We start from the raw sequence: 18021 nt of genomic DNA, 5'->3' as shown, positions 1-18021 counted from the left end.
CCACCGAAGAGAAATTGGTAGCGCAACCTGCAGGGGGAAAAGAGGTCTCGAAATGGTACTGGTGCCTGCTAGAAGAGATAGATGGAGATTTCACCCTCCCGGAACAACTATGGGGCTCAGATCTGGGGGCCCAGAGCATCGAAACCTGGCAGAATTCCTGTACCCTATTATATAAGTGTGTCAAACCTGCATGGCTAAGACGCAATCACTTTTTTACAATTCACCGTGCATATTTTACTCCGCTAAAACTTTCTAAATTTATCCCAGGGAAGAAATGCAATAAATGTGGCCAGATCGCAGCCTCAGACGTCCACATGTTCAAAGAATGCCCCAACATATTACAATTTTGGAATGAAGTTAAAGCAACTCTGGACTCCATCCTTAATACTTCGATCTCCATCACACTTTCCTTGATTATATTTGGATGGGACAACAATATAAAGGGCCACGCTAGGACATTTCTGTTCTTCGCCATACTGCTTGCAAGAAGAGAGATATGTAAGGTTTGGATTGAAAATTTAGCACCAACCCATGCAAGCTGGCTGTCGTCTCTCTACGCAACCTCTAAAACTGACTTGAGGAGATCAGGCGGTGAGCGTAGTCGTATCTTTTGGGACGTTCTGGTTCGTTGGAGACAATAACCGGGGTTTTTTTTTTTTTCCCGGTCCTATGATTATGCCTTGAAACTCCAAGAACTAGGCCCCCCGGGGGCCGACTTCTCGCGGTCTTCCTAATCCCAGATTCCGCCGACGATGCTCTATGCTCCATGTCCAGTCTTCTCTGCGGAATAGGATCTTCGGTTTCCGTCTTGCCGCTTGTTGGAAAACAGGGAAAAAGATAACGGGTATAAGTGGTCTGTTTGCTCTGTCTAATTGCTGAAAGGGTAAGGGAGTGAGGACCAAACTACCGGTGACACACAAGTAAGCTATTGCCGGCGTGAGGGGTTTAGTGCTCAGGGAAGGGGGTACCAGGAAGAGGGGGGGATATCCCAGGTCTAATCGGTACCAACTGCTTTACGTTTGACCCAGCCCCTGAGTTTATCCCATACCTGGCTGAGCCATACACCTCCCGCGGGTGTATGGCTGGGCGGCTCGTGGGGTCGGTGGCCTCCTGGCTTCTCGTCCTCCGCGTCCTCTTCAACGACTCTTTGTCTTCTCTCTTCATACGCTGCCGAACTCCGCTCTGCTCCGTCTCTCGCTCCGTCTCCGCTCCGCTCCTCCGTCTGTTCCCTCCGGGTGAATAAACACCCACGTGATTCGTTGTCCCTGGAATAAGACGTCTCCGTGTCCTGTTGTGACTCCTCCCACTCGTATTCCCAGTCAGCATTAAAGGGCCAGTGTTCCGATTGATTGTCTACCTGCGTGTCGACGTTCTGTAGAGACTACAATGAGTGAGAGGTAGTGGTGGCCAATTGTTCATTTGCATTTTGTCTATATTCCTGTGCTTGTGACGACCCCAGGTTGTTACACATGGTTAGAAAGACAAGACAAAGGACGGAACTGGATCCTTGAGGACACTGACAACAAAGGGACAGAAATACCGGGAGAGACTTCCTGAAAGACCTGAACGAATGAGGACCGAGATGCACTAGACCAAGACCTGACAGTAGACTAAATAAATAAGACAATAGGAACAAATAGGGCAAGCGACGGGGTCCAATGAGCTCCCCATAGAATTATATAAAAGCATGATGGATAAAATCAGAGAGTGCCTCCAGAGGAGGTTTCAGACTGCTTGAAAATAAGGGTGTCTCCCAGAGGACCAAATAACATCTGAGGTGGTGGTCATCGCAAAAATGGACGAACCAGCAACTGAGTGTGGGTCTTATAGACCTACCTCCCTGCTTAATTTTGAGACTAAGGTCCTTGCGTATGCCCAGGTGATCTGCCTGCGGACAGTAATTGCAACAGTGGATCATCCTGATCAATCGGGCTTTATGCCACACCAGGGAACGCGCTTATATCTCTGACACCTTAATGGAGTACCACATGCAATAGGGCCCGGAGGCCGGTCAAAGGAAACCAAAAGCTGTCATCGTAAGTTTTGATTCTTGAGGATGTAGCAACACCTTTTGTCCTCTTCACCAAAGCCCAGGACGGATGGTTGCAAGGGTGCCTTTTGGTGTCAGAAAAGGCATACCAAAGCACGTCAGGGTTGAGGGGGGTCTCCTTGCAGAGGCTGAAGGTAACGTTGAGGAGTCCAGACGAGGTCCGCTCATGGTGGAATCTCGCTCTAGACTGACTGGGAGCGATCCTCTAGAAAGGAGCTAATCTAACTAAGGGCTGAGCTCTGATTGCCAGCCTCCTTGACATGGTCCAATAAGATCCCATGATCGACCCTGTCAAAGGCGGGCGAGAGATCCAACAGCACCAGGGCCTGAAACCTAAAAACACCCCTGTACCCCAAAACCCAAACCCTGCCCTAAAACCTAAAAACACCCCTGTACCCCAAAAACCCAAACCATTCCCTAAAACCTAAAAACACCCCTGTACCCCAAAACCCAAACCCTGCCCTAAAACCTAAAAACACCCCTGTACCCCAAAAACCCAAACCCTACCCTAAAAACACCCCTGTACCCCAAAACCCAAACCCTGCCCTAAAACCTAAAAATACCCAAACACCCCAAAACATATACCTCAGTACCCCAAAACATATACTCCTATTCTCATACCTATTTAAAAAATTACTTAAATTAATATATTTAATTTATAATATTTAAAAACATAAATAAATATTTTACCTTCTGGTAGTCGAACGCAGTGCATTCAAGTTGGGATGCCTTCTCTTTAAAGCGCTCCATGGCAACTGCCCAGTGCCTGTATCTACTTGGGTCCAGAGATATATCCACACTCGGGATCTTAGGTCTTCCCATTTGAATCCCCTAGCTACTCCTTCCTTTAAACGCTAGAAATTGGGGGGGGACTAAGATTTGCGGTCCTGGCCCCTCAATTTCAGCCCTCTCTCGCAGTATTACGGTCTCCATTGAGTGGGCAGGCCGAAAACCAGCTTAGTGTGAGTCGATATAGTTGGATTGGACTGTTCAATAAAATTGGACAGGCACTTCACCACATGAGCCTCCAGTACCTTTGCCAGGTCAGCAAAGAGATTGGGCGGTAATTGAACAGGATCTGGGGTTTGCCCCTGATTTCTTCAGAAGGGGAACCACAATTGCATCTTTAAAGGCCTAAGGGACACAGCCCTAGAATAGGGACTCATTCAGAAGAGAGAGGTCTGGACCCGGGAGACGGTGAAGGCTTCTTTTAGGATGTGTGGTGGGCAGCAGTCCGTAGGGGATACAGATTTTACTTTAGACAAAAGGTCCTGGAACACCTGTGTACAGTAGTTCTCTGCAATCTTCTCTGCTGTGCACATCGGTAGTGCCCGGCTCTTCTTAGGTCATCAGGAACTGAAGTTCAGAAACTGGGGATGCCACTTGAAAACTAGATTTAAGGGCATTACAAGGGAGTGACAGGTAGTGTCCAATGGGCCCTTTGCATGGGGTGTCTATGCCCTCTAACATGCCCACCTTCTGTGAGAGGAGGACACAGTTGTAGCCCTAACTGGAAAAGTCCCATCATCTTCAAGATGGTGGGCACTGAAAAGTGAACTTGACCTAGCCTCCAGCACCCGAGGGCTAGAGTTGGCAGAGGGGGGTACATCTCCTCTTCTACCAAAGGTTTCCCACCTGTCCTGCCGCCAAAAAGGGTGTGAGGACAGGATGGAGGCCAGCTCCTTCGAACAGGAGAGGCTGGGGTTGCATTACAAAGGAGGCAAGACCTCTGAAGCTCCCCACCACGGATGGCTCTTCCTGTCCAGGGGAGACGTGAACACCTCCACACAGGAAATGCATTGTTCTCAGCCTCAGAGTGCGCAGGCACTCTCCCCTGAGGTCAGAACACACTCCGGTGGTAGCAGGCTGGCTCGGGCCAGTCAATGACCACACTAAAGATTGATTGGTTTCAGGGGACCCCGCTAAGGGGCCCTCTGTTTTGCAATTTTTAATAAAAATTTACACTGGAATCGGTGCAAGTTTATTATGTTGAGATGCTTGGTGCCAAACATCACATATTTCAGTGAAGCCATCATGGAGCTGCGAACTCATAATGACGAGTGTCCAGCCTATGTACTTGCTATGGGGAGAGGATGTGGTGCAGCAGCCAGAGCTGCCGACTTGGGCACCCTTCAATGACGAGGCAACCTTCGACGAGGCATCTGTCGACGAAGCAGGTAGAGCATTGAGAGCCATCGACCGTCTCGTCGGTGAGGAGGCATCCAACGATGACCGACCGGAGACAGTCCTCTTTCTCATCGACGGCGAAGTGAGGGAGGTGGCAGACAAGCATGACAAACATTGACGGAGAAGACGCGAATTAAATAATCATTGTAGGTTTAAGAGAAGAAAAGGTGGAAGTCGTCATTGTAGCAGTGGCGACGGAAGTCTTCGTCGACGAGGAACCCATTTTTTAGGCAAATTTGACTCAGGAAGAGACTTAGACGCCTGAGACTTAGAGGCAGTTCTCGGAGGCGTAGAGGGCAGAGGTAGTCCCTTAGAAGGAGCAGGAGCCCTTTTTGAGGAAGAAGTCAGGCCTTCATGAGTAGAGGTGTGGTCTTTCTTGAGCACCTTAGCCATAGCAGATACCATCTCCGCCTCACAAGCCCTCTTCTTAGAGATGACAGTCCTGAGAGAGGAATCCCTCTCAAAATCTGATAAGGGATTATCCTTGGTCTTGAGTTTCTGTAACCACAGAAGTAGACTTCCCTCTCTGTCTCTTAAAGTCTTTTGAGGAAAAGTCCAGCAGATTTTACAATCTCTCACCTGATGTTCAGGGTGGAGGAAGTAGATACATTTTTTGTGGGGGTCTTTGGAATGAAGCCAGAGTTTCACACAAGACTCACAGTGTCTGATGAGTGACCTCTTTCTAGTAGTCAAAGCAGTGAAGACGGGTTTCTGAAGAGAAAAGGTAGAGGTACTGAGCAGCGCTCAGGGAGACTCCCTACACACGATGTGCGGTAGAAGATCTGAGAGCCTGAGCCTCTGAGGAGAAGGTTCCAGAGGGCGCTGTCGCCTGATTGGCTGGAGTTTGTACCATATCTAATGATTTGGACAAGTTATTAAAGTGACACGTTTTTTTCCTATTAACGTCCATGTTACAATACTTCCTATTGCTCTATTAGCTATGCTTTCGCTATGCTATTGTTATATTGCTATTCTATGTACCGTGGGAATCCCACTTCAACGACGGGGAATGATTCAAGCATGTGAATCTATAAAAGATACCCCATTACTGGAGAACAGTAGATTTCTCACAACTGAAGCTCTTACCCAAGTTGCTTTAGCCTTAGTCATCTCTCACATTGACTACACTAACTCTTTACTTTGGCATTCCGGCATATCAATCTAAAAGACTGCAACTAGTGCGAAACCAGGCTGCTAGATTAATCTATCGCCAGCCAAGAATGCAGTATGTAACCCCTCTTATGAAAAAGTTACATTGGCTTCTGGTAGTCGAACGCAGTGCATTCAAGTTGGGATGCCTTCTCTTTAAAGCGCTCCATGGCAACTGCCCAGTGCCTGTATCTACTTGGGTCCAGAGATATATCCACACTCGGGATCTTAGGTCTTCCCATTTGAATCCCCTAGCTACTCCTTCCTTTAAACGCTAGAAATTGGGGGGGGACTAAGATTTGCGGTCCTGGCCCCTCAATTTTGGAATTCTCTTCCTCAGGACTTTAGATCGATGTTATCATATCCTCAATTTTGGAAACTCTTAAAGACCTGGCTCTTTCGCCAGGCTTATGAATGAAATCACTTAGCGGCAGGACTCCCTTGTCCGCAGCGCCATGAAATCTTGTGGTGTGCGCGCGCTTTATAAGTATTTTTAACATAACATTAAACATTGTCTAAATGGGACAACCTGGAAAGTCCATCTGCATTGGCAGTCCCAGGTCTCTGTTTCACTTCAAAGTCTATTCCCTGTAGGGAGATGGACTACTTTAGCCATTTGGAATTTTCACCTTTCATTTGTATTAACCATCGGAGAGGCCTGTGGTCGGTTTGAACTAGGAAGTGAGAGCCAAAGAGGTTTGACCTAAACTTCTCAAGGGACCAAACCACAGCAAAGGGGTCCATCTAAATGGCACTTCAACGCTGTTCCCTGGGGATTAGCCTTCTACTGATGAAAGCCAGTGGCTGATCTTGACCTTGGTCATGTCTTTGGGATAGCACTGCTCCTATACCATGTTCAGAGGCATCAGTCTGCCCAATGAATTGCTTGGCATAATCCTCAGCTTTCAGAACAGCTGCAGAGCACATTGCTTCCTTCAACGTGTCAAAAGCCTTTAGACAGCTCACAGTCCAGTTCACTATTTGTGGCATTCTTTTGGAAGTCAGTCTGTGAGGGGTTCCACAATGGTGCCATAATCCCTCACAAACCTCCTATAGTACCAGGGAAGCCAAGGAAGTCCCTCACTTGAGTCTGGGTAGTTGGAGCCACCCAGTCCAGAATGGTCTAGATCTTGGGTTGTAAGGGTTGAACCTGGCCTCCACTCACGAGGCGACCCAAGTATGCAACCTTTCCCTGCCCTATCTGGCACTTGCATGCCTTGATAATGAGGCCTGCACTTCTCAGAGCCCCCAGTACTTTCCTAAGGTGGATCAGGTGATCCTGCCAGGTGAAGCTAAAGACAGCAATATTGTGTTGAAAGGCTACACTCAAGGATTCCAATCCAGCAAGGGCTTAGTTCACCAACCTTTGAAAAGTGGCAGGTGCATTTTTCAAACCAAAGGGCATTACAGTGAACTGATAAGACCCATCTGGGATTGAAAATGCAGATATTTCTTTTGTTCCTGGAGTCAGATCAAACATACTCCGATACTTGGCTGCTCCCAACTTGTCAATAAGTTCATCTGCCCATGGAGTTTGGTATTCATCGCTTTTGATCACAGCATTCACGCCCCAAATGTCCACACAAACCTAATTTCTTTCTTACCATCCTAGTTATGAGGCTTGGGGATTAAGACAACCGGGCAGGTCTAGGGGCTCTCAGAAGGCTTTAGAACTCCCAATTCCAGCATCATGCTCACTTCAGCTGTGATTCTCTCTTTCACATGTTCAGTCTGCCTGTATGTTTTATTCTCGACAGGTAGGCATCCATCAGCATCTACATCCTGGATACACCAGCGAGTCTGGCGAGAGGTCAAAAAGAAGAGCTCAGCAAACTGATTTAGGACTTGTCTGCAATCAGTCTCCTGATGGGCAAGTAGGTTGTCTGACAAGACCACACCTTCCACTGACCCATCTTTTGGATTGTTGGACAGGTCAGGGCCAGGTTCACTCTTTGCTTCCCGATCCTCATCCGTAACCATGAGCATGGTCACATCTGCCATGTCATAGTAGGGTGTAAGGCGGTTGATATCTTATGATTCCTTTCAGAACCAGGGTCTACCAGGTAGGTGACCCGCCTTTTCTTTCTAGGATAGGGTAGGGTCCACTCCACTTTCCTTGCAGAGCCCTAGGAGCCACAGGCCCCAAAACCCATACCATCTGCCCTGGCTGGAACTCAACCATAGCAGCCTTTTGGCATCACCAGAGCTTCTGCAGCTCTAGGCTGGCCGCAACGTTTTTGCTTACTATTTTAACGTACTCATACATCCTGGAGCAAAAGTCAAGCACATAGTCCACTATATCTGCTAAGGTTCAACAAGAGGTTTCTCCAATCTCAGACACAACTAAGCACACCTGGCCGTGCTATCCGACAGCTCCGCCGCATACTCAAACCCTTGAGATACTGCTAACCTATGGTGCGTGTAGACACCTAATTATGCATCTTTACAGAACAATGCGATCAGATACAGTAGGCACTACACACGGGCCCGAGAGGCCTGGAATTTAGACTTTGACATTACATTGGAAGATCAAGCCTGGCAGCGGGCCTGTGAACTAATACGCATGATTTCTAGTAATGACCATTTTCAACTGATACATTATAATTTTCTGCAAAGAACCTACTTAACGCCACAAGACCTTTATCGAATGGTCGTGTCTTGCCCAGATATATGCTTGCGCTGCAACACTGTGGGGGCTGATTCCTTACATTAACCATGATCCTGCGATGCAATACACTCCTTCTGGCAACAAGCTGTCGAAGAAATGGTGCATGCCACACAACTAAGTATTCAGCTGACACCCAAATGCTGTTTATTAGGCCTGTTTAGATGTCAGAAGGGCGCAAGATAACCTATACATTTGGTCAGTCGCCTATGGTACTGGCATGACGTAGAATTGCAATCACATGGCTGCCCCAGCATGCCCCGATTGTGCTCTGGCATAGAGATGGGCCTCTTCTTCTACGGCAGACGCTTCTATCTCGTCTTGCTCAGATTCTTCCCCAAAGATATCCAGAGTGTGTTGAATGCTTTGATGCTGCCTCTCTCGTCGTCGAGCCTGATGATCGGGTAGATTCCTCTTGGACCGAAATGACTTACAAGCGTCGTAGTCTTCCTCCTTGTGCTGCGGAGAGAGGCACAAGTCACAAACTTGATGTAGGTCGGTGCGAGGGTACTTGGAGTGCCACCCAGGACAGAAATGGAATGGAGTCCGTTCCATTTGCAGATGGCTGGCCCTACGCAGCAAAGCCCGACGGTTGCCCACAAGGTTTTCTATCAAAAATGGAGAGTTAGTCAATCGATTTGAAACGCGGAAAACACGGAAACGCGTACTGAAACAATACCGTTGAGGGTAAGGTGGACTGCGCACTGAGGGGAACCCGAAGAGCAGTTTCGGAGCGCAGAAATATGCATCCCAACCAGTTTGGCATAAAAAAACAATCTAACAATGGAGTCGATGCCCATGTGCACTATCACCGAAAGGAGGAGTCCTTTAACCTCGTGACTGGAAAGACTTCTTCAAAGAAAAACAACTTGCAAATATCCGGACCCAACACAAGATGGCAGGAGTATGCAAAGCATGTACATCTACAGCACACATGCCTGGAAGAGAGGATTAATGGCCCCCAAATCCCGGCCGTGGTATCTTGTCATGTTGTGGCTGAGTGTGCCATGTGATGTGGCGGGCTACAGTGCTTGGTGTGATTTGGTCATTTTTGACAAGGTGGAGCGCTGAACGGTTAGGCAATTTTTTCTTTTCCTTTTTTTTGGGATCGTGTGATATAGTGCGGTACCTACCGTATGATGTAAGTACATAAATGACATTGCTATTTTACGGTAAGGATGTGGGGGTGAGTGTATTTAGGGCCGAAGCCTTGCTGATTAAATGCAGAATAACAGGCCTGGTAAGTCACTGCTGACTAGAGCAGGTTAGCATCTGCACAGGCCTTGGCATTGATCCTATTGGGGATAATATGTGACGGGCCACTGGTGACTGGAGCTGGCTAGCAACAACGCTGGCCTCTGTTATTCATTACAAGTAGGGTAACAATGCATGTCAATATTGACTGGAACTGGTTGGCTGTAGAGTTGACCTCTGGTTTTGAATATTTGCAGGATTTAAGGTACAGGGGTCACTACTGACTGGAGTTACTAAGCAGGATAATCGGTCTCAGTCGGCCAATACTGACTGAAGCTGGTTAGTATGATCACTAGTCCCAAGGTGCTACTAAAGACTCAAGTTGGCTAGAATGATAACAGGTCCCAGGGGCCAGTACTAACAGGAGCTGACTAGAAGAATAACAGATTGACGTAGCCCATCATAGGCTGTGTGGTGTGCTGGGCGATGCCTGGCATCTTATTATCGTTGGCGGGAGGATGAAGCTCTGATAGGAGCTACTACAAGAAGAGAAGAGAAACAGAACCACTGATCGCCACAGAGTGACAACTGCCCAGAAGCTGAAGAAAGAACTCTGGAACAGCAAAACTCCTACACCCTGGAGATTCTCCAGGGTAAGCAAATGATGGTAATGAAATGCAAACTGCAGCATTAAGGTCCTACACTACAACATCTTTCCCTTTAAACCGAAGGTATCAGCCTACAATAAAAAACGAACCAAAAAGCAACAAAGCTAGAAAATGCATTTCCAAATGCTGCAAAAGAGAAACAGTTAATACAAATGAAAAAGATTAAACTTTGTTGGTACCTTAGTAATGTGCTTACTTCTTGGCTTCACTCCATCTGCAGCAATAACGCTCTGAAAGGAGAAATTACTGCTGTGAGTCTCTTATTTGGCTTTATAGTTCCACCAGTCACGCCATCGCTTTTAGCAGACCCGCTACTATCAGCAGCATCATAACTTCAGGCAGACCAGCAATGCGGATCTCACCACTCACACTGGGTGAATATTCAACAAGTACGGTCGGTTTACCAAGTAGAACAAAAGAATCGGGTCTCACAACCATACTCAGAGGCACAGCTAGCTCTGCCGCCACTTGAGCATACACAAACACCTCAGCACTTAAGCACCAGTCCCAGGGGAGACCATCTGTGAAGTCCTTGTTAACTTGCACCACTCCTGGGTCAGCGCAAGCAGCATCATGGCCAGCGTCCAGCACCGCTACCACAAACATTCATGAACATCCAAATCCTCGTCACACAAACTACCCAAAAATGGCTTTCTAGATAAGCAGCCAGCCCTGTAGTTTCTGTCTCTGTGCACTAATTTGATGTCAAAGTTGTAATTTTAAAAACAACCTTAGCAACCTTACAGGGGCCTTACTGACACCATTAAGCTTTCAAGCCAAAGGGCTGTGGTCTGTGAACGTTGAATGCCCCCAGACCTCTTCTGGACAATAAGAACTGGTGAAACCATTCAGAGGAATTGGTGACATCATAAATCATGTAAAGGGGCAGTAAACTCACTCTGTACCCTTAGAAAAACAGAGCGCACTCTATGAATGAGAGGTACCGCCTGAGCTTTAAGTTTGATACAATGCTCAACCCATTCACTGGACCCACTCGGTTAACAACAGGAGAATGTAGTAAAGTATTCTTAATGTCATTGGCATTCGATACCGGCATGTCACTCAACACCACTGGATTATCAGGACCCGGCCTCATAGCGAAACCAACTTAGTCTGATTCTGCCATTCCATCCCTTACCATCCATTGATAGTTACATACATTTTTGAGGTAATCTTTTTACCCAATCATTCCAGCAGACTAACAAAGTAATCCAGTATATATCGATATCCTGCTCACCTAAGGCTTTGGGATTTATACTGGAGCTGGTCAGCTGTTTCTCACGGCTCTAGTTTTATCAAAGGCTACATCACACAAAATCTTGATGGGTAGTCCTGATTCCGCCCTTTCATTTAACAACACCGTACCAGCATGAACCATACACAAGGGACACATTACCTGTCGCAGGAAGGTGGAACGAACTATGGAATCAATTGCTAAAGCTAAGTTATTCCCTCTGGAGACATTCTTCCTCATTAACATCAATTGTGCAGACTTTCACAGTAGTGCATACACTCATACTGCTTGAAAATGCCCCAACACTGCAACATTGTCCTTGATCCGGGCATTTCCCATTACTTCCCACGTGTGCCTTAAACCCACATCAGTAACAACTGCCATGATGAGCTTTCTCAGCTCAATTCCCATTTCTCTGGAGTTCACAGAACAACCCAGAGCAGTCCCAAGAATGCGACTCACTGGTGATGCGGCCTCCTCAGAGGTCAGTGTCTTAGATGAAAGCGTGGAGCGCTCTATGCTTTTAGGAATATTCACTTCTCGGGGAGAGTTGGGTTCCTGCAGCTCAGTAATCTCTCCTGCAACTTCTTAGAGAATCAGTTAAACACAGACTCGTCTCTGCTACATCCATCCACTCTGTTCTCAGATTTGCTTGTGGCTGTCAAAATGCAAAGAGCTGCAATATATTCCTCACACTTTCCTGACTACCTTGTTTTAAAAAGTTGTGACATTCAAGCGTGATGCTTGGTTCATTTCCAAACTGACATATTTAGAGGTTCTATTCCCGCACGATACTCGTCCCATATTCCAAGTGCTTCAACCCTGGTAGGTTATCAACTGCCTTTTTACAGATCATTTCTAAAAACTCTCTGCTACTTTCTGCAAGAAATGGAATTATTATTTGTGGTGAAAGAGGAAAAAACACAACCCCTGTCAGAGTGAATTTTCAACGCCATTAAAAGTAATCTGGAGTCAACCCCCTGGTACCTAAGGCACGGAACAGGCAGGCTTAACTTAGGGTACTATGTAAAATATGTATGCAGAAACCAAAACAGTAAAAGTCAAAATGCAAAAAAATAAAAAAGCGAAATAGAAAAATAAAGTGAAATGTAATGAACAAAATAACACTAAAATGACAAAACCCAATAAGCGGAATCTGAGATATGAACTGTAACCAAGAATCACAAGGTGCGAATGATACTCCATTGTTGCGGAAGACCTAGGCGTAAATTGATGGTGACCGCAATGGAAGTCAGGTCGGATACACCAACCAGGTTCGTGCTGGTCAAAGATTTTACCTTTTGACTTTAGTCTTATTCCATAATAGGAGTGCACTTCTATAGCCTCCCAGGACCTCAGGGGAAGCACTTAGAGCCTCATATGGGCTCAGTCAAGGACCAACAGCCAGGACCAGTCCAGTCCATGCCACTGGTCAGCTGGACAGTTGCAGCAAAGGCCTTTTTAGTGTACTGTATCCTTGTAGGTTGAACAGGAGGTCAGCCGTATGACCCTACAAGACTACTTCTTGTCCAGAGTAAAGGACGGAGCAGATCCAGTCCTTCAGGGCTTTTTTCAGATCACAGACAGGAGGTCCTGTCCTCTTCTGCTCTTCCTCAGGTCTAGGAGTGTTCTGAAGTGGGTGCCTGCAGATGCCTCATTTATGCCGGCACAGGCTATTAAGTGGGACTGACTCCTAGGTATGCCCAAACCAATGGAGTAAAGGTTACCCGGCAATCAAACCCACTTTAAGCATTTCTAAGATGACAAACTTCTTCAACCACACAACATTTGGTCTTTGAGAGATGAGGGTGTCCATGGGGCATATACTGTGGCAGTGCTAGTGCCCTTCCACATCCAGCAAGGTAGGTGTCATGCTTCAAAACATGAGCCTGCTCCTCGTTGGGCCGGCGCTGCAATGCCCAACGGGCACCCTTACAGGGGCTCTTTATCGAAGATCTTTTGTTCCTTGCCGTATGGGTGTAGTGGGTGTGAGGGGCCTTAGTCAAATGTAGATGTGTGTGGTGTGGTTTAAAATAGGTTAGGGATTCCTCTTGAAGACTGTATTCTGTCGGGTACCCTACCTAAATAAAATACTAAGGGAGCAGTAGTGTGTTTTGTTATCTATGCGACAAAATACCTATTCTACTCCCAGATGGTCGACATGTTTCTCGCCTTAGAAATGTCAATAATTGATCAGTGGTGATTCTTCAGGACCGTGAGTCAAACAAATTGTGAAAAACAACCTATCTACATACAAGTGTGGTAAGGGTGCAATGCTACCTACCACTGGTATTCGCCTAGGGAATGGCCTCCTAGGGAACAGAGATCACCTGTAATAAAAACAAACAGTGAAAAGGCACAGCAGTCCTGAGTTTTTATACTACAGGTCATGAGACGTTTTGCGCATTATATTCATTAGAAAGTTGAAAAGCACTGTTTATCAGAGGGGTAACCCATTGATCAGCGACCACCTGATATTCACAAGGCTGATGCGCCAGTGTGTGCAAGACTCACCGAAATTAGTGTGAAGTCTGGCCTCATCTGATGCAACGGATAAAAGACACCCAAACAGTGGTGTCACTATGAAAATAGGAAAATCGAAATTCATTGAGTCAACGAGATAGGCAGGCACAAATGTGTAAAGTCTGCAACGGTTGAAGCACACATGCACTGGGAGGAGGCACTGTCTCGCACACAAAGGTTCAAAAAGGGTCATGAAATGTTGGTTTATAAACAAGGGGGACTGTTGTGTTTTCAACCTCGTGGCACCCCACTCGTATCGTATCCCAAACAAAGAACCGTGGGGAGTGGGCAGTGTCAATGTTTCCTGTGGCTAAATATGTGTGCAGTCTCGAGGCAGTCAAAAAACAACTCCCTGCTGCCCGTACGGACTTGTGTGAACAGTAGGGCGGGGACCACAGTATCAGCGGATACACTGGGGAAGAACAAAACAAGACACACCCCGTTACCATACTCGTAAACCGTTTGTAGCTTTTGCGGGCAAACAAGGAGTCACTATTCCATGCTGTACGAGCGCTACAAAAAAGAAGACGACACAAACACCTACAGTGGTGCTTACCTGTTCCCAATGCAGAACCAGTCTCTCGACCTACCCATACCGCTGCTCTTCAGGAAGGTGAAGTCTGCTCCGGACGCGGAGTATAAGTACTTTTCATGCATGTTGGAATGACTGTGGTGGAGGAGTGGCCTCGTTACTCAACAGCGAAGAAGGCTGAGAGGCATGCGTTAAATGCTTAAAACAAGGCGGCCTTCTTGGAGTGTAGTACATAACCCAGCTAAGAGGTAGTTGGCCCTAGAAAACTACGTACGCTGAGTGTGTATTGCCCTGTGGGTTGTCTAAGTGTATATACAATTCAATGTAATATAAGGGTATATAATAAGTCCTAGTTAAGGTGAAATCAGTGATAAATATGTTGGCACAGTAATGGTATAGCGTATGCCAGCCTCCCTTATATTAGACTGTGCCGGGGTGAACAGCCACCTAGGTCCATGCGAAGTTGAAAGAGAGTACGTGGGTCGATGTGAAGTTAAAAAGCACCCGGTAGAATGTCTTGGACGTTTAATTAGTTATTCTTTTAAGTGGTGTTACGGTAGAGGTTCCTATGGGCCAAAACAGTACAACAGGTAGGCACAATGTGTCCGTCAGAGTACCCTATATTTGGCTATAAGAGGGTAGAGCGAAGAAAGTGTTTAAGGCCAGCTTGATATTACTGTTGTGTTGGGTTTCAGAAACGTATGTTACTTCGTAGTTGTTGCAGGAGGAATAAGTGCTAGGGTGATGGAGGCGTTTGTAATCATGCGAGTTGTCTCATTGTCCTTAGTAGGCCAGATAAAATACAATTAGAGATAATGAAGGGGATATGTTCTGCAGGTGCTTCAGGTGTTCAGCGAAACCCAGGGGATATCATCGTTGACTGCATCTAGGGCATGACCGCTGGACCTAGAAAAAGCCCAATAACTATTCCCTCTTCTTAACCCTTTCGATGCTCATGACGAGCTCAGCTCGTCATGAGGCACAGTTGAGCTGTGCTGATGACGAGCTGAGCTCGTCATGAACAATGAGGATTCATAAAATGTCAGCACAGGAGGGGAAAATGCACAGCAGCCATGGTGTTAATAACATGGCAAATATGAATTGCCATTCAATACTATCGAATTCCATTTGGGCATCCAATGAAAGGAGTACCTCCTCCTCATCTTGTGTATTTTTGGTCCAGTATGGCCTTCGAAGGTTGAGCCGTGTGTCCCTATGACGCATAAACCCTGACTGATCCAGATGGACCACTGTGCTAGTATCTTCACCAGCACTTATGCCTCTGTGTTTAGCAAGGATATCAACCTATACGACCCACACTAGACCAGCGATTTACCTTTTTGGGGGATCACCACTATCGTGGCTGTGCGTTGGTCCAGGGGGAGTTCCCCTTTTTCTCCTAACTCACATTTAAAAGATTGGGAGCAACCTTACTTGCTAGACTCTTGTACAGTTCAAGTTTTTCAGCTTCTCTATTTTGTTCTTTTCTATGACTGCCTATTTGTGCCTGGGTGTATCCTCTGATCACTGCCTTGTAAGCCTCTCACAAATTGGAGGCCGATTCCACCGAGCCCTCATTGTCTTGAAAGTATTGAGTAGTTTGCAGTAGCGGTGGGTGACATTTCAAAGTGGTGGGGCGGCAAGTGGTCTGCGAAGTTAAGTACAGCCCAATAGCAATCAACGTATTGGCGTTGCCACAACTGCCTCTCCCTCCCTCTGTGTCACTCCATCCCTCACTCCCTCCCTCTGTGTCACCCCCTCCTTCTGTGTCACTCCCTCCCTCTGTGTCACTCCCTCCCTCTGTGTCAATCCCTCCCTCTGTGTCACCCCCTCCCTCTGTGTCACTCCCTCCTTCTCTGTCACCCCCTCCTTCTATGTCACCCCCTCCTTCTGTGTCTCCTTCTGTGTCACCCCCTCCTTCTGTGTCACCCCCTCCTTCTGTGTCATTCACTCCTTCTGTGTCACCCCCTCCCTCTGTGTCACTCCCTCCCACGTTCTGTCCCCGCTTCCCTCACTTCCTCCTACTATCCTTCACCTCACACGTTTCTCTTCCACCCACCTATCTCTTCTCCCTTGCTTGGGTCACTCTTTCCCTCAACCCTCCCCCCCTATGTTTCACATGCTCTTCCTCTTCCTTCGTGCCTGCCCTCCCCTCTCAGCAGTGACCTAGCTTCTCTCCTCACCCCCCTCTCTCTCTCTCTCTCTCCCTCTCTCTTACATTCTCTTATCTTCTCTCAGGGCTGTCTTCTCTCATCTCGTCCCCTTCTCTGCACGTTGCCCCCGTCTCCCTTTCTGCGTCTCGTTCTCTCCGTCCGTGCTCTTATCTCGTTTTCCTCCCTCGGCCCCCTCCACTTCACTCCCGCCTCTCGCTCTCTCTCTCGATGTGAAAGAGATGCTACTTAAAAAAACACTGCACCAACATCACAGTAAGTTGATAGCACCGCAATAGGAAAAACAGTGCTGCTGCTTAAGTGTAGTTCGAAAGCAAAATGTTGCATATTTTACGCGAAACAAAATAGTGTTTCTAATTTTGGATCTGATATAGAAATTTCTACCTGTGACACAGACAACGGAAAGGCGTGCGAGTTGGACGGCTGAAGTGGACGCATCTTCACACCATTGCACACACAATTTCACAGGTTTCCATGACACGGATTCGGTGACTGTGGGCAGATGGAGAGGCGATCACTGTTTGTTTCACTTTCAGCTGTAACCGGAATCGGGCACCGCCGGCGCCAACGACCAGTCCTCCTTGGCTTACGACGAAATGAATGCTGCCGCTGGGCCAACCCAACGCACGGCATCCAATGGGATGCCGCTTGCAGGTGGACCAGCCAATCCTGGCGCAGCAGCAGCGCCAGGATTGGCTAGGGGGTCATTTTGCTGCTCGCCCTTTCGCCCTAAGGAAACCCGGGCTACAGCAGCACTGTGAAGCACCCCAGGGTCCCACTGGGGAACTTACAGTGCGCATGCTTGAAAAAGTTGAAAACTTTCTCAAGCATGCGTACTGTAAGTTCCCCAGCGGGACTGCGCACTACGGTCTGCTGCAGCCTGAGTGTGTGGACTGTCACTCAAGCTGCAGCAGGCCACCCCCCTGCGCAATTTTAAAGATACGGCCGGCGGCCGCGATGCGTCCATGGTGGCTGGTGGGGCTCCGCCCCTACGCCCCAATGGACGCACCGCTGCTGGTAGTTTGCATCTGTACCTTTTGCATGAACTGCTTGTTTCTGACGTGCCATGGCAGTGTAGTGTTTCTCGTTGGTCCCTTTAATTGCACTGTGACTGAGGGAGTGGTCGGATATAGAAAGCGCTTTGTGTGTGGTCTCCCAAAACTGTCCCACCTGTGATTTGAATGTGAAGATGTAGTCTAGTCTGGAGTGGCGTTTATGTGCCGCGCAGGTATGTGTGTACTGTTGACTCGATGGATTATGAGCCCGCCACAGGTCAATCATGCCCATCGCTGCTATCAATCCCTGTAGTGGTTCGCTTCAGAGTGTCCCCGTTGCCTCGGTCAGTCTATCTACCTGCGGGTCCATGACTGCATTCATGGCATCCCCAAGAATGGGCATGCCTATGGGCAACTCAAGTGTGGTGTTTCCCAGCAGTGTAAGGGTATCACTATGCAGAATCTGAGGAATGTATACCGAGCAAACGTTCAGAGTTTTCCCTTCCCAAGTGCTGGTGATTGCTACATACTGCCCTAGCTTGTCAAGCCAACACCTATTCACTATCAGTGAAACGGATGCCTTAATTAGAAACCCCGCTCCCCTTGAGTCTGAGGTATACCCTGCGTGCATGTGCAACTTGTACCCATATCTA

General features: G+C 47.5%; 1 protein-coding gene across 2 annotated transcripts in view; it reads right to left on the bottom strand.

The window, feature by feature from the left end:
* LOC147737464 (uncharacterized) overlaps positions 1 to 18021 on the bottom strand; it is a 489484-nt gene that overhangs the window by 164558 nt on the left and 306905 nt on the right. The window contains exon 4 of one of the 2 annotated variants that reach the window (XR_015297554.1): positions 10093 to 10143. The exons of the other annotated variant lie outside the window; for it this stretch is intronic. The gene's annotated coding sequence lies outside the window, so the exon portion shown is untranslated. The remainder of the gene's footprint in view (positions 1 to 10092; positions 10144 to 18021) is intronic. 2 annotated transcript variants of the gene reach the window in all.

Source organism: Lissotriton vulgaris, chromosome 1_1 (assembly GCF_964263255.1).
Source record: "Lissotriton vulgaris chromosome 1_1, aLisVul1.2, whole genome shotgun sequence".
NCBI lineage: Eukaryota > Metazoa > Chordata > Amphibia > Caudata > Salamandridae > Lissotriton > Lissotriton vulgaris.
This window is presented reverse-complemented; position numbering and strand designations above follow the sequence as displayed.